At 42.6% G+C, this 16,717-nt stretch overlaps 1 protein-coding gene across 2 annotated transcripts in view; it reads left to right on the top strand.

The window, feature by feature from the left end:
- The window catches only part of frmd4a (FERM domain containing 4A), a 773,221-nt gene that overhangs the window by 240,294 nt on the left and 516,210 nt on the right, over positions 1 to 16,717 (top strand). The gene's annotated exons all lie outside the window — the stretch shown is intronic.

Raw genomic sequence — 16,717 nt, 5'->3', positions numbered from 1 at the left:
AGCGTAGGCATTGAAGCGCTAACGCCTTTTTCATCTGCCGTAGTTGTGGGTATGTTCGCCGAGCTGGGAAGTTGGTTTGCAGATGTTTCATCCCCTTTCTGGGTGACATCCTCAGAGCCGTGGAGCCTCCTGTGAAACGCTGCTGTAATGTCTCTTCTGGAATTTACTTGGTTGCGTTCCTGCTATTTCCGGCTACTAGTTCCGGTTGTTCGTTGTTGTGGCCTGTATGTATATTGGGTCCAGGTCTGTGTTTATGGATGGAGTCTGTGAATGAGTGCCCCGCTTCTATAAATTCTCTGGCTGTCCTCTGTTTGGCTTGTCCTATTATTGTTGTGTTGTCCCAGTCGAATTTGTGATCCATGTTGTCTGCGTAGATAGCTACTAGGAACAGCTGGTCGTGGCGTTCACTGGCCAGTTGACCGCTGCAACAAAACATTGGAACCAGCAATCGGAAGCAGTAGGCATGAAACCAAATAGATTCCAACCCAGACAGTACAGCAATACTTCACAGAAGGTTCCATAGCACTGAGGATGTCACCCAGAACAGGGACAAAACATCTGCAAACCAACTTCCCAGCTCGATGAACATAACCACAATAACTACAACAGGCACCTGAGCTACAAACCTTTACACAAACCTTCGTTCCTGTCTTTCAGAGGGTTGCCTTCAGTGGGTTCCGTCAGAGAGCTGGCCTCAGCTCACAGCCTCATTCCTGATGAAGGGCCCCTGCCCGAAACGTCGACTCTTCTGCTCCTCGGATGCTGCCTGACCTGCTGTGCTTTTCCAGCCCCACACTCATGACTCTGATCTCCAGCATCTGCAGTCCTCACTTTGTCCAGGTTGCTAAGAATTGGCAAGTTACTGCAAGAGGAGAAAGTGAGGACTGCGGATGCCAGAGTCAAAAAGTGTGGCGCTGGAAAAGCGCAGCAGGTCAGGCAGCATCCAAGGAGCAGGAGAATCGATGTTTCGAGCATAAGCCCTTCATTAGGTATGATTCTTCTGCTTGTTGTGGTTCTGTTCCCCAAGCTGGGAATTTGTGTTGCAAACGTTTCGTCCCCTGTCTAGGTGACATCCTCAGTGCTTGGGACCCTCCTGTGTAACGCTTCTGTGATCTTTCCTCCGGCATTTATAGTGGCCTGTCTCTGCCGCTTCCGGTTGTCCGTTCCAGCTGTCCGCTGCAGTGGCCGGTATATTGGGTCCAGGTCGATGTGCTTATTGATTGAATCTGTGGATGAGTGCCATGCCTCTAGGAATTCCCTGGCTGTTCTCTGTTTGGCTTGTCCTATAATAGTAGTGTTGCCCCAGTCGAACTCATGTTGCTTGTCATCTGCGTGTGTGGCTACTAAGGATAGCTGGTCATGTTGTTTCGTGGCTAGTTGGTGTTCATGGATGTGGATCGTTAGCTGTCTTCCTGTTTGCCCTATGTAGTGTTTTGTGCAGTCCTTGCATGGGATTTTGTATACTACATTGGTTTTGCTCATGTTGGATATCGGGTCCTTTGTCCTGGTGAGTTGTTGTCTGAGAGTGGCTGTTGGTTTGCGTGCTGTTATGAGTCCTAGTGGTCGCAGTAGTCTGGCTGTCAGTTCGGAAATGTTTTTGATGTATGGTAGTGTGGCTAGTCCTTTGGGTTGTGGCATGTCCTCGTTCCGTTGTCTTTCCCTTAGGCACCTGTTGATGAAATTGCGAGGGTATCCGTTTTTGGCGAATACGTTGTATAGGTGTTCTTCTTTCTCTTTTTGCAGTTCTGGTGTGCTGCAGTGTGTTGTGGCCCTTTTGAATAGTGTCTTGATGCAACTTTTTTTGTGTGTGTTGGGGTGGTTGCTTTCGTAGTTTAGGACTTGGTCTGTGTGTGTGCCTTTCCAGTAAACCTTTGTGGTGAATTCTCCGTTCGGTGTTCTCTGTACCATCACGTCTAGGAATGGGAGTTGGTTGTCCTTTTCTTCTTCTCTAGTGAATCGGATTCTCTCTATTTCTGTGTTTTTAATTATTACAAAGGTGTCATCTACATATCTGACCCAGAGTTTGGGTTGAATTTGCGGTAAGACTGTTTGTTCTAACCTTTGCATTACCGCTTCTGCTATGAGTCCAGAGATGGGTGAGCCCATGGGTGTTCCGTTGATTTGTTCATATATTTGGTTGTTGAATGTGAAGTGTGTTGTGAGGCACAGGTCCAGTAGTTTGAGTATGCCGTCTTTGTTGATAGGTTCAACGTCTTGTTGTCTGTTATGTCTATCCAGCAGGTTGGCTATTGTTTCTCTGGCTAGGGTTTTGTCGATAGAGGTGAATGGGGACGAAACGTCTGCAACACAAATTCCCAGCTCGGCGAACAGAACCACAACAACGAGCATCCGAGCTACAAATCTTCTCACAGATTCTCCTGCTTCTCGGATGCTGACTGACCTGCTGTGCTTTCCCAGCACCACACTTTTCAACAAGTTACTGAAAGAGTCAAAGATAGCAGAAACGTTGGGTGGTTTCACTGACACTGTGAAGAGTCCAGAGGAGGATTACCCAGCAGATGGTCGCATTTCCACAAAAATCTACAGGGGGGAGACTCAAACCAATATGAATGTGACAAGTGATAAGAACCAAAGGTTGCTTTTCCAAACCTAGGCCATATTTTACTCAGGATACTCATTGTGTGGTTGTAGATCTGACGTGCTGTATTTGTCAGACATGCATTTTCCAGTACTTTCAGGTTCTCAATGACTGGCAAGTCCGGAGCTAGGGCAGGGCAGGGTCACAGTCTAAAGATACAGGGTAGGTCATTTTGGACTGAGATGAGGAGAAATTTCTTCACCAGAGAGTGGGGGGCCTGTGGAATTCTCTGCCACAGAAGGCAACTGAGGCCAGAACATGAAGGCGTTAGATATAGTTCTTAGGGCTAGAGGGATCGAAGGGCATGTGGAGAAAGTGAGAATAGGGGACTGAGTTGGATGATCATCTATAATCATGTTGAAAGGTGGAGCAGGGTTGAAGGGCTGAATGGCCTACTCCTGCTCCTATTTTTGATTTGGCTGTGCATATTTTTAGAAGCTTCTTACTTAGGTAATCTTTTCTGTTTCTTTATCAATGTTTAAAAACATACCGGGAAGGGCTGATGGCTATCACCAGATTATTAATCCAGAAAGCTAGGTAATGATCTGGGAACTTGGGATTGAATCCTGTCCCAGCAGGTGGTGGATTGAATTGTTGTTGTTGGGAAAAGTCCCATCTGGTTCACCTGTGTCCTTTAGGGAAGAAAACTGCAGTCCTTACCTGGTCAAGATATGACTACAGACCCACAGCAATGTGATTGACTCTTAACTGCCCTCTGGGCAATTAGGGATGGGCAGTAAATGCTGGCCTGGTCAGTGACATCCTCATCCCGTGAATGAATTAGAAAACTACACTTGGAGTAATCTCATGGAATCCCTACAGTGCAGAAGCAGCTCATTTGGTCAAGTCTGCACTAACCTTCTGAACAGCATTCCACCCAGAACCAACCCCCTACCCTAACCCTACACTTCCCATGGCCAATCCATCTAACCTACACATCTTTGGAATGTGGGAGGAAGCTCACACAGACACAAGGAGCATGTGCAAGCTCCCAACAGACTGTCACCCGCGGCTGGAATTGTACCTTGGACCCTAGTGCTGTAAGGAAGTAGTGCTAGCCACTGTGGTACCCAATCTGGTCCAACTCCATTGAAAACACTCTGTGTGTTTCTGATCCCAGCCACAGAAGAGAGGTATTCTGAACTGGAGATGATTTCAAGAGCAGTTACCAGACTGAGCCCCACTACCAAATATTTCGGAAGGAATGCGCAGCCTCAGTTACAGAGAGAGAGAGAGAGATGATCCATTGGATAGGAAACAGTAAATCTGTAAGGCTGATAGAGATTAAATAAATCTTGAGGGCTGCACAGAGGGAACATGGACACAAAGACAAGGGGAACATCACAAGTGCATTTCTGAACGAGTGTTCCACATATGAAATGGAATCAAAAACAGAAATTGCTGGAAAATCTCAGCAGGTCTGGGTGGAGGGAAATCAGAGTTAACGGTTAGGGTCTAGTGACCCTTCCTCAGATTTGAAATGGAATTCTGAGTAAGGAAAATCTTGGAATCATTTAAGAAATAATTGCAGTTCTGGGAACGGAGATGAGTTGAACTGTGATTAACCAAATTGTTCGTAACAATCTCCCTTTACAGGTTAAGTGCACAATTCATTTTTTTAGTGCAGACAATGGTACAACTCTGTTCAGAAAGATTGCTGTTTATTTCATACTTTTCATGACCACTGGATGTCTCGAAGCTCGTTACAATGAACTGAAATGTCTTTCAAGTGTAGTCTAATGTGGAAAATGCAGCAGCCAAATTGGACTGAGCAAACTCCCCCCAACAACGAATTGATCACAATGCTAACCATCTCTGGCTTGAGCGAAAGTAACCAGTTTGTTATTCCGCTCAGAACGTTTCCTCATGAACCCACAGAAAACAATCTCATGGCAACTTTAAAACCTTATAGGAGTAAACCTTGCAGGAATATGAGGAAAGGAATTTGGGGAATGCAAATAAATGGACAGTTCCTGAAAAGGGTAAGGGGAGACTTTACTGACGGAACAGCTTCTTCCTCTACAATGTCATACATCTCTGATCAGGTAATTCTTTGCGTGATATTGTTTGATGACTTTGTACCGATCACAATTGCGATGCAATTTGTTTGTAATAAATGGTTTATGAGAGAGTACAGTTGCTTCCTCTCAGTTTTACTGAAGAGCTTCAATTGGTTATGCACCTCCAACCCTTCTGCATCACCTCAGGGCATCACTACCTCAGGGCATAATTGTTTATGGAGAATGGGTGCTGCAGTATGTTCATGGAGAATGGGTGCTGAAGTATGTTTATGGAGAATGGGTGCTGAGGTGTGTTTCTGGAGAATGGGTGCTGATATATGTACATGGAGAATGGGTGCTGATGTAAGTATATGGAGAATGGGTGCTGATGTAAGTATATGGAGAATGGGTGCTGATGTATGTATATTTGAGAATGGACGCTGCTGGATGTGTATGGAGAACGGCTGCTGATGTATGTATATGGAGAATGGGTTGTGATGTATGTGTATGGAGATTGGGTATTGATGTATGTATATGGAGAATGGGTGCTGATGTATGTTTATGGAGAATGGGTGCTGATGTATATATATTTAAGAATGGTGCTGATGTATGTCTATTTGAGAATGGGTCCTAATGTATGTGTATGGAGAATGGGTGCTTATGTATGTTTGAGAATGGGTGCTGATGTATGTTAATGGAGAATGGGTGCTGATGTATGATTATGGAGAATGGGTGCTGATGTATGGAACATAGAACATGGAAAAATACAGCGCAGTACAGGCCCTTCGGCCCTCGATGTTGCGCCGACCGAAGCCTACCTAACCTACACTAGCCCAATAACCTCCATATGCTTATCCAATGCCTGCTTGAATGACCATAAAGAGGGAGAGTCCACCACTGATACTGGCAGGGCATTCCATGAACTCACAACCCGCTGAGTAAAGAATCTACCCCTAACATCTGTCCTATACCTACCACCCCTTAATTTAAAGCTGTGTCCCCTAGTAACAGCTGACTCCATACGCGGAAAAAGGTTCTCACTGTCAACCCTATCTAAACCCCTAATCATCTTGTACACCTCTATCAAATCTCCCCAAACCTTCTTTTCTCCAATGAGAACAGCCCCAAGTGCCTCAGCCTTTCCTCATACGATCTTCCTACCATGCCAGGCAACATCCTGGTAAACCTCCTCTGCACCCGTTCCAGTGCCTCCACATCCTGGCGACCAAAACTGTACACAATACTCCAGATAAGGCCGCACCAGAGTCTTATACAACTGCAACATGACCTCAGGACTCTGGAACTCAATTCCTCTACCAATAAAGCCCAGTATGCCATATGCCTTCGTCACAGCACTATTTACCTGGGTGGCAACTTTCAGAGATCTGTGTACATGGACACCAAGATCCCTCTGCTCATCCACACTACCAAGTAGCCTACCATTAGCCCAGTAATCCATCTTCTTGTTACTCCTACCAAAGTGAATCACTTCACACTTAGCTACATTGAACTCCATTTGCCACCTTTCTGCCCAGCTCTGCAACTTATCTATATCCCGCTGTAACCTGCCACATCCTTCTTCGCTGTCCACCACTCCACCGACTTTCGTATCATCCGTAAACTTGCTCACCCAGCCTTCAAGCCCCTCCTCCAGGGCATTTATAAAAATGACAAACAGCAATGGTCCCAAAACAGATGCTTGTGGAACACCGCTAGTAACTGCACTCCAAGATGAACCTTTACCATCAACTATTACCCACTGTCTCCTTCCAGCCAGCCAATTCCTAATCCAAACCTCTAATGCACCCTCAATGCCATACCTCTGTAATTTTTGCAGTAGCGTACCATGGGGTACCTTATCGAACGCCTTGCTAAAATCCATATACACCACATCTACTGCTTTACCCTCGTCCACTTCCTTGGTCACCTTCTCAAAGAACTCAATAAGGTTTGTGAGGCACGACCTGCCCTTCACAAAACCATGCTGACTATCCTTGATCACATTATTCCAATCCAGATGTTCATAAATCCTATACCCTTACAATTCTCTCTAAGACTTTGCCCACAACAGAAGTGAGACTCACTGGCCGATAGTTACTAGGGCTGTCCCTACTCCCCTTCTTAAACAAGGGGACCACATTCGCTATCCTCCAGTCTTCTGGCACTATTCCTGTAGACAACGACGACATAAAAATCAAGGCCAATGGCTCCGCTATCTCCTCCCTAGCTTCCCAGAGGATCCGAGGATAAATGCCATCAGGCCCAGGGGACTTATCTATTTTCACCCTTTCCAGTATTCCCCAGACCTCTTCCTTACATACCTCAAAACCATCCGTTCTAATCACTTGTGACTCAATATTCACATCAGCAACAACGTCCTGTTCCTGAGTGAATACTGACGAAAAGTATTGATTTAGCGTCTCTCCAATCTCCTCTGCCTCCACGCACAACTTCCCACTACTATCCTTTACTAGACCGATACCTACCCTAGTCATCCTTTTATTCCGGACATACCTATGTTTATGGAGAATGGGTGCTGATGTATGTTTGAGAATGGGTGCTGATGTATGTTTGAGAATTCGTGCTGATGTGTGCTTATGGACAATGGGTGGTGATGCATGTTAATGGAGAATAGGTGCTGATGCATGTTTGAGGAGGATGGGTGCTGATGTATGTTTATGGAGAATGGATGCTGATGTATGTTTATGGAGAATGGGTGCTGATGTATATTTATGGAGAATGGGTGCTGATGTATATTTATGGAGAATGGGTGCTGATGTATGTTTATGGAGAATGGGTGCTGAGCATTTTTAAGGGCATTAGGTGCTGATGTATGTATATGGAGAATGGGTACAGATTTATGTTTATGGAGAATGGGTGCTGATGTATGTATATGGAGATGGGGGTGTTGATGTATGTTTAAGGAGAATGGGTGCTGATGTATGTATATTTAAGAATGGGTGCTGATGTATGTTTATGGAGAATGGGTGCTGATGTATGTATATTTAAGAATGGGTGCTGATGTATGTTTAAGGAGAATGGGTGCTGATGTATGTATATTTAAGAATGGGTGCTGATGTATGTTTATGGAGAATGGGTGCTGCGTTATGTTTATGGAGAATGGGTGCTGATGTATGTATGAGGTAAAAACAATGACTGCAGATGCTGGAAACCAGATTCTGGATTAGTGGTGCTGGAAGAGCACAGTAGTTCTGGCAGTATCCAAGTAGCTTTGAAATCGACGTTTCGGGCAAAAGCCGGGCTTTTGCCCAAAACGTCGATTTCAAAGCTACTTGGATGCTGCCTGAACTGCTGTGCTCTTCCAGCACCACTAATCCAGAAGCTGATGTATGTATATTTGAGAATGGGTCCTAATGTATGTGCATGGAGAATAGGTGCTGATGTATGTTTGAGAATAGGTGCTGATGTATGTTTATGGAGAATGGGTGCTGATTTATGTTAATGGAGAATGGGTGCTGATGTATGTATATGGAGAATGGGTCCTGATGTACGTTTATGGAGAATGGGTCCTGATGTATGTTTATGGAGAATGGGTGCTGATTTATGTTAATGGAGAATGGGTGCTGATGTATGTTTGAGAATAGGTGCTGATGTATGTTTATGGAGAATGGGTGCTGATGTATGTTTATGGAGAATGGGTGCTGATGTATGTTTATGGAGAATGGGTGCTGATGTATGTTTATGGAGAATGGGTGCTGATGTATATTTATGGAGAATGGGTGCTGATGTTTGTTTATGGAGAATGGGTGCTGAGCATTTTTAAGGGCATTAGGTGCTGATGTATGTATATGGAGAATGGGTACAGATTTATGTTTATGGAGAATGGGTGCTGATGTATGTATATGGAGATGGGGGTGTTGATGTATGTTTAAGGAGAATGGGTGCTGATGTATGTATATTTAAGAATGGGTGCTGATGTATGTTTATGGAGAATGGGTGCTGATGTATGTATATTTAAGAATGGGTGCTGATGTATGTTTAAGGAGAATGGGTGCTGATGTATGTATATTTAAGAATGGGTGCTGATGTATGTTTATGGAGAATGGGTGCTGCGTTATGTTTATGGAGAATGGGTGCTGATGTATGTATGAGGTAAAAACAATGACTGCAGATGCTGGAAACCAGATTCTGGATTAGTGGTGCTGGAAGAGCACAGTAGTTCTGGCAGTATCCAAGTAGCTTTGAAATCGACGTTTCGGGCAAAAGCCGGGCTTTTGCCCGAAACGTCGATTTCAAAGCTACTTGGATGCTGCCTGAACTGCTGTGCTCTTCCAGCACCACTAATCCAGAAGCTGATGTATGTATATTTGAGAATGGGTCCTAATGTATGTGCATGGAGAATAGGTGCTGATGTATGTTTGAGAATAGGTGCTGATGTATGTTTATGGAGAATGGGTGCTGATTTATGTTAATGGAGAATGGGTGCTGATGTATGTATATGGAGAATGGGTCCTGATGTACGTTTATGGAGAATGGGTCCTGATGTATATTTATGGAGAATGGGTGCTGATTTATGTTAATGGAGAATGGGTGCTGATGTATGTATATGGAGAATGGGTCCTGATGTACGTTTATGGAGAATGGGTCCTGATGTATGTTTATGGAGAATAGGTGCTGATGTATGTTTTAAGAGGATGGGTGCTGATGTATATTTATGGAGAATGGGTGCTGATGTATGTATATTTGAGATTGGGTCTTAATGTATGTGTATGGAGAATGGGTGCTGATGTATGTTTAAGGTGAATGGGTGCTGATGTATGTTTATGGAGAATGGGTGCTGATGAATGTATATGGAAAATGGGTGCTGATGATGTTTATAAAGAATGGGTGCTAATGTATGTTTATGCAGAATGGGTGCTGCTGAATGTATATGGAGAATGGGTGCTGCTGTGTGTGAATGGAGAATGGGTACTAATGTATGTATATGGAGAATGGGTGCAGATGTATATTTCTGGCGAATGGGTGCTGATGAATGTATATGGAGAATGGGTGCTTGTGTATGTTTATGGAGAATGGGTGCTGATGTATTTTTATGGAGAATGAGTGGTGATGTATGTTTATGCAGAATGGGTGCTGATGTGTGTATATGGAGAATTGTTGCAGATCTATGTTTATGGAGAATGGCTGTTGATGTATGTGAATGGAGAATGGGTGCTGTTGTATGTATATGGAGAATGGGTTCTGATGTATGTGTATTTGAGAATGGGTCCTGATGTATGTTTATGGAGAATGGGTGCTGATGTATGTTTATGGAGAATGGGTGCTGATGTATGTTTATTAAAAATGTATATGGAGAATGGGTGCTGATGTATATATATATGGAGAATGGGTGCTGATGTATGTTTACAGAGAATGGGTGCTGATATATGTTTATTAAAAATGTATATGGAGAATGGGTGCTGATGTAAGTCTGTGGAGAATGGGTGCTGATGCATGTTTATGGAGAATGGGTGTTGATGCATGTTTTAGGGGAATGGGTGATGTGTGTTTATTAAAAATGCGTGGTCATGTATGTTTATGGAGAAAGTGGCCTGATATACTTTTATGGAGAATGGGTGCTGATGAATGTATATAGAGAATGGGTGCTGCTGTATATTTATGGAGAATGTGTACTGCTGTATTTTAATAGAGAATGGGTGCTGATGTATGTTTATGGAGAATGGGTGCTGCTGTATATTTATGGAGAATGTGTACTGCTGTATTTTAATAGAGAATGGGTGCTGATGTATGTTTATGGAGAATGGGTGCTGCTGTATATTTATGGAGAATGTGTACTGCTGTATTTTAATAGAGAATGGGTGCTGATGTATGTTTATGGAGAATGGGTGCTGCTGTATATTTATGGAGAATGTGTACTGCTGTATTTTAATAGAGAATGGGTGCTGATGTATGTTTACGGAGAATGGGTTCAGCTGTATGTGTATGGAGAATGGGTGCTGATGTATGTTTATGGAGAATGGGTGCTGATGTAACTGTGTGGAGAATGGGTGCTGATGTAACTGTGTGGAGAATGGGTGCTGATGTAACTGTGTGGAGAATGGGTGCTGATGTATGTTTATGGAGAATGGGTGCTGGTGTATGTATATGGAGAATGGGTGCTGATGTATGTTTATGGAGAATGCGTGCTGATGTATGTTTATGGAGAATGGGTGCTAATGTATGTTTATGGAGAATGGGAGCTGCTGTATGTTTATGGATAATGGGTGCTGAAGTATGTTTATGGAGAATGGGTGCTAATGTATGTTTATGGAGAATGGGTGCTAATGTATGTTTATGGAGAATGTGTGCTGGTATATGTTTATGGAGAATTGGTGCTGATGTATGTTTATGGAGAATGGGTGCTGATGTATGTTTAGGGAGAATGGGTGCTGGTGTATGTTTATGGAGAATGGGTGCTGATGTATGTTTATGGAGAATGGGTGCTGATGTATGTATATGGAGAATGGGTGCTGATGTATGTTTATGGAGAATGGGTGCTGATGTATGTATATGGAGAATGGGTGCTGATGTATGTATATGGAGAATGGGTGCTGATGTATGTTTATGGAGAATGGGTGCTGATGTATGTTTATGGAGAATGGGTGCTGATGTACGTTTATTGAGAATGGGTGCTGATGTATGTTTATGGAGAATGGGTGCTGATGTATGTTTATTGAGAATGGGTGCTGATGTATGTTTATGGAGAATGTGTGCTGGTGTATGTTTATGGAGAATGGGTTCTGATGTACGTTTATTGAGAATGGGTGCTGATGTACGTTTATTGAGAATGGGTGCAGATGTACGTTTATGGAGAATGGGTGCTGATGTATGTTTATGGAGAATGGGTGCTGATGTATGTATATGGAGAATGGGTGCTGATGTATGTATATGGAGAATGGGTGCTGATGTACGTTTATTGAGAATGGGTGCTGATGTATGTTTATGGAGAATGGGTGCTGATGTATGTTTATTGAGAATGGGTGCAGATGTACGTTTATGGAGAATGGGTGCTGATGTATGTATATGGAGAATGGGTGCTGATGTACGTTTATTGAGAATGGGTGCTGATGTATGTTTATGGAGAATGGGTGCTGATGTATGTATATGGAGAATGGGTGCTGATGTACGTTTATTGAGAATGGGTGCTGATGTATGTATATGGAGAATGGGTGCTGATGTACGTTTATTGAGAATGGGTGCTGATGTATGTATATGGAGAATGGGTGCTGATGTACGTTTATTGAGAACGGGTGCTGATGTATGTATATGGAGAATGGGTGCTGATGTATGTATATGGAGAATGGGTGCTGATGTACGTTTATTGAGAATGGGTGCTGATGTATGTTTATGGAGAATGGGTGCTGATGTATGTATATGGAGAATGGGTGCTGATGTACGTTTATTGAGAATGGGTGCTGATGTATGTTTATGGAGAATGGGTGCTGATGTATGTTTATGGAGAATGGGTGCTGATGTACGTTTATTGAGAATGGGTGCTGATGTATGTATATGGAGAATGGGTGCTGATGTATGTTTATGGAGAATGGGTGCTGATGTATGTTTATGGAGAATGGGTGCTGATGTATTTTGATGGAGAATGGGTGCTGATGTATGTATATGGAGAATGGGTGCTGATGTATGTTGGTGGAGAATGGGTCCTGATGTATGTTTATGGAGAATGGGTGCTGATGTATGTTTATGGAGAATGGGTGCTGATGTATGTTTATGGAGAATGGGTGCTGATGTATTTTGATGGAGAATGGGTGCTGATGTAACTGTATGGAGAATGGGTGCTGATGTATGTTGGTGGAGAATGGGTGCTGATGTATGTTTATGGAGAATGGGTGCTGATGTATGTATATGGAGAATGGGTGCTGATGTATGTTGGTGGAGAATGGGTCCTGATGTATGTTTATGGAGAATGGGTGCTGATGTATGTATATGGAGAATGGGTGCTGATGTATGTATATGGAGAATGGGTGCTGATGTATGTTTGTGAAGAATGTGTGCTGATGTATGTTTTTGGAGAATGGGTGCTGATGTATGTTTATGGAGAATGGGTGCTGATGTATGTTTGTGAAGAATGTGTGCTGATGTATGTTTTTGGAGAATGGGTGCTGATGTATGTATATGGAGAATGGGTGCTGATGTATGTATATGGAGAATGGGTGCTGGTGTACGTACATGGCGAATGGGTGGTGGTGTACGTACATGGCGAATGGGTGGTGATACATGTATATGCAGAATGGGTGCTGATATATATATTTATGCAGAATGGGTTCTGATGTATGTACATGGAGAATGGGTGATGTTGTATGTTTGTGGAGAATGGATGCTGACGTATGTATGTGGAGAATGGGTGCTGATGTATGTATATGGAGAATGGGTGTTGATATATATTTATGCAGAATGGGTTCTGATGTATGTACATGGAGAATGTGTGATGTATGTTTGTGGAGAATGGATGCTGGTGTATGTACGTGGTGAATGGGTGCTGATGTATGTATATGGAGAATGGGTGTTGATGTATATTTATGGAGAATGGGTGCTGATGTTTGTTTATGGAGAATGGGTGCTGAGCATTTTTAAGGGCATTAGGTGCTGATGTATGTATATGGAGAATGGGTACAGATTTATGTTTATGGAGAATGGGTGCTGATGTATGTATATGGAGATGGGGGTGTTGATGTATGTTTAAGGAGAATGGGTGCTGATGTATGTATATTTAAGAATGGGTGCTGATGTATGTTTATGGAGAATGGGTGCTGATGTATGTATATTTAAGAATGGGTGCTGATGTATTATTTAAGGAGAATGGGTGCTGATGTATGTATATTTAAGAATGGGTGCTGATGTATGTTTATGGAGAATGGGTGCTGCGTTATGTTTATGGAGAATGGGTGCTGATGTATGTATGAGGTAAAAACAATGACTGCAGATGCTGGAAACCAGATTCTGGATTAGTGGTGCTGGAAGAGCACAGTAGTTCTGGCAGTATCCAAGTAGCTTTGAAATCGACGTTTCGGGCAAAAGCCGGGCTTTTGCCCGAAACGTCGATTTCAAAGCTACTTGGATGCTGCCTGAACTGCTGTGCTCTTCCAGCACGACTAATCCAGAAGCTGATGTATGTATATTTGAGAATGGGTCCTAATGTATGTGCATGGAGAATAGGTGCTGATGTATGTTTGAGAATAGGTGCTGATGTATGTTTATGGAGAATGGGTGCTGATTTATGTTAATGGAGAATGGGTGCTGATGTATGTATATGGAGAATGGGTCCTGATGTACGTTTATGGAGAATGGGTCCTGATGTATGTTTATGGAGAATGGGTGCTGATTTATGTTAATGGAGAATGGGTGCTGATGTATGTATATGGAGAATGGGTCCTGATGTACGTTTATGGAGAATGGGTCCTGATGTATGTTTATGGAGAATAGGTGCTGATGTATGTTTTAAGAGGATGGGTGCTGATGTATATTTATGGAGAATGGGTGCTGATGTATGTATATTTGAGATTGGGTCTTAATGTATGTGTATGGAGAATGGGTGCTGATGTATGTTTAAGGTGAATGGGTGCTGATGTATGTTTATGGAGAATGGGTGCTGATGAATGTATATGGAAAATGGGTGCTGATGATGTTTATAAAGAATGGGTGCTAATGTATGTTTATGCAGAATGGGTGCTGCTGAATGTATATGGAGAATGGGTGCTGCTGTGTGTGAATGGAGAATGGGTACTAATGTATGTATATGGAGAATGGGTGCAGATGTATATTTCTGGCGAATGGGTGCTGATGAATGTATATGGAGAATGGGTGCTTGTGTATGTTTATGGAGAATGGGTGCTGATGTATTTTTATGGAGAATGAGTGGTGATGTATGTTTATGCAGAATGGGTGCTGATGTGTGTATATGGAGAATTGTTGCAGATCTATGTTTATGGAGAATGGCTGTTGATGTATGTGAATGGAGAATGGGTGCTGTTGTATGTATATGGAGAATGGGTTCTGATGTATGTGTATTTGAGAATGGGTCCTGATGTATGTTTATGGAGAATGGGTGCTGATGTATGTTTATGGAGAATGGGTGCTGATGTATGTTTATTAAAAATGTATATGGAGAATGGGTGCTGATGTATATATATATGGAGAATGGGTGCTGATGTATGTTTACAGAGAATGGGTGCTGATATATGTTTATTAAAAATGTATATGGAGAATGGGTGCTGATGTAAGTCTGTGGAGAATGGGTGCTGATGCATGTTTATGGAGAATGGGTGTTGATGCATGTTTTAGGGGAATGGGTGATGTGTGTTTATTAAAAATGCGTGGTCATGTATGTTTATGGAGAAAGTGGCCTGATATACTTTTATGGAGAATGGGTGCTGATGAATGTATATAGAGAATGGGTGCTGCTGTATATTTATGGAGAATGTGTACTGCTGTATTTTAATAGAGAATGGGTGCTGATGTATGTTTATGGAGAATGGGTGCTGCTGTATATTTATGGAGAATGTGTACTGCTGTATTTTAATAGAGAATGGGTGCTGATGTATGTTTATGGAGAATGGGTGCTGCTGTATATTTATGGAGAATGTGTACTGCTGTATTTTAATAGAGAATGGGTGCTGATGTATGTTTATGGAGAATGGGTGCTGCTGTATATTTATGGAGAATGTGTACTGCTGTATTTTAATAGAGAATGGGTGCTGATGTATGTTTACGGAGAATGGGTTCAGCTGTATGTGTATGGAGAATGGGTGCTGATGTATGTTTATGGAGAATGGGTGCTGATGTAACTGTGTGGAGAATGGGTGCTGATGTAACTGTGTGGAGAATGGGTGCTGATGTAACTGTGTGGAGAATGGGTGCTGATGTATGTTTATGGAGAATGGGTGCTGGTGTATGTATATGGAGAATGGGTGCTGATGTATGTTTATGGAGAATGCGTGCTGATGTATGTTTATGGAGAATGGGTGCTAATGTATGTTTATGGAGAATGGGTGCTAATGTATGTTTATGGAGAATGGGAGCTGCTGTATGTTTATGGATAATGGGTGCTGAAGTATGTTTATGGAGAATGGGTGCTAATGTATGTTTATGGAGAATGGGTGCTAATGTATGTTTATGGAGAATGTGTGCTGGTATATGTTTATGGAGAATTGGTGCTGATGTATGTTTATGGAGAATGGGTGCTGATGTATGTTTAGGGAGAATGGGTGCTGGTGTATGTTTATGGAGAATGGGTGCTGATGTATGTTTATGGAGAATGGGTGCTGATGTATGTATATGGAGAATGGGTGCTGATGTATGTTTATGGAGAATGGGTGCTGATGTATGTATATGGAGAATGGGTGCTGATGTATGTATATGGAGAATGGGTGCTGATGTATGTTTATGGAGAATGGGTGCTGATGTATGTTTATGGAGAATGGGTGCTGATGTACGTTTATTGAGAATGGGTGCTGATGTATGTTTATGGAGAATGGGTGCTGATGTATGTTTATTGAGAATGGGTGCTGATGTATGTTTATGGAGAATGGGTGCTGGTGTATGTTTATGGAGAATGGGTTCTGATGTACGTTTATTGAGAATGGGTGCTGATGTACGTTTATTGAGAATGGGTGCAGATGTACGTTTATGGAGAATGGGTGCTGATGTATGTTTATGGAGAATGGGTGCTGATGTATGTATATGGAGAATGGGTGCTGATGTATGTATATGGAGAATGGGTGCTGATGTACGTTTATTGAGAATGGGTGCTGATGTATGTTTATGGAGAATGGGTGCTGATGTATGTTTATTGAGAATGGGTGCAGATGTACGTTTATGGAGAATGGGTGCTGATGTATGTATATGGAGAATGGGTGCTGATGTACGTTTATTGAGAATGGGTGCTGATGTATGTTTATGGAGAATGGGTGCTGATGTATGTATATGGAGAATGGGTGCTGATGTACGTTTATTGAGAATGGGTGCTGATGTATGTATATGGAGAATGGGTGCTGATGTACGTTTATTGAGAATGGGTGCTGATGTATGTATATGGAGAATGGGTGCTGATGTACGTTTATTGAGAACGGGTGCTGATGTATGTATATGGAGAATGGGTGCTGAT

This window comes from Chiloscyllium punctatum, chromosome 44, assembly GCF_047496795.1.
Source record: "Chiloscyllium punctatum isolate Juve2018m chromosome 44, sChiPun1.3, whole genome shotgun sequence".
NCBI classification, from domain to species: Eukaryota; Metazoa; Chordata; class Chondrichthyes; order Orectolobiformes; family Hemiscylliidae; genus Chiloscyllium; species Chiloscyllium punctatum.
Note: the sequence above shows the minus strand (reverse complement) of the source record. Positions and strands in the feature narration are given on the sequence as shown.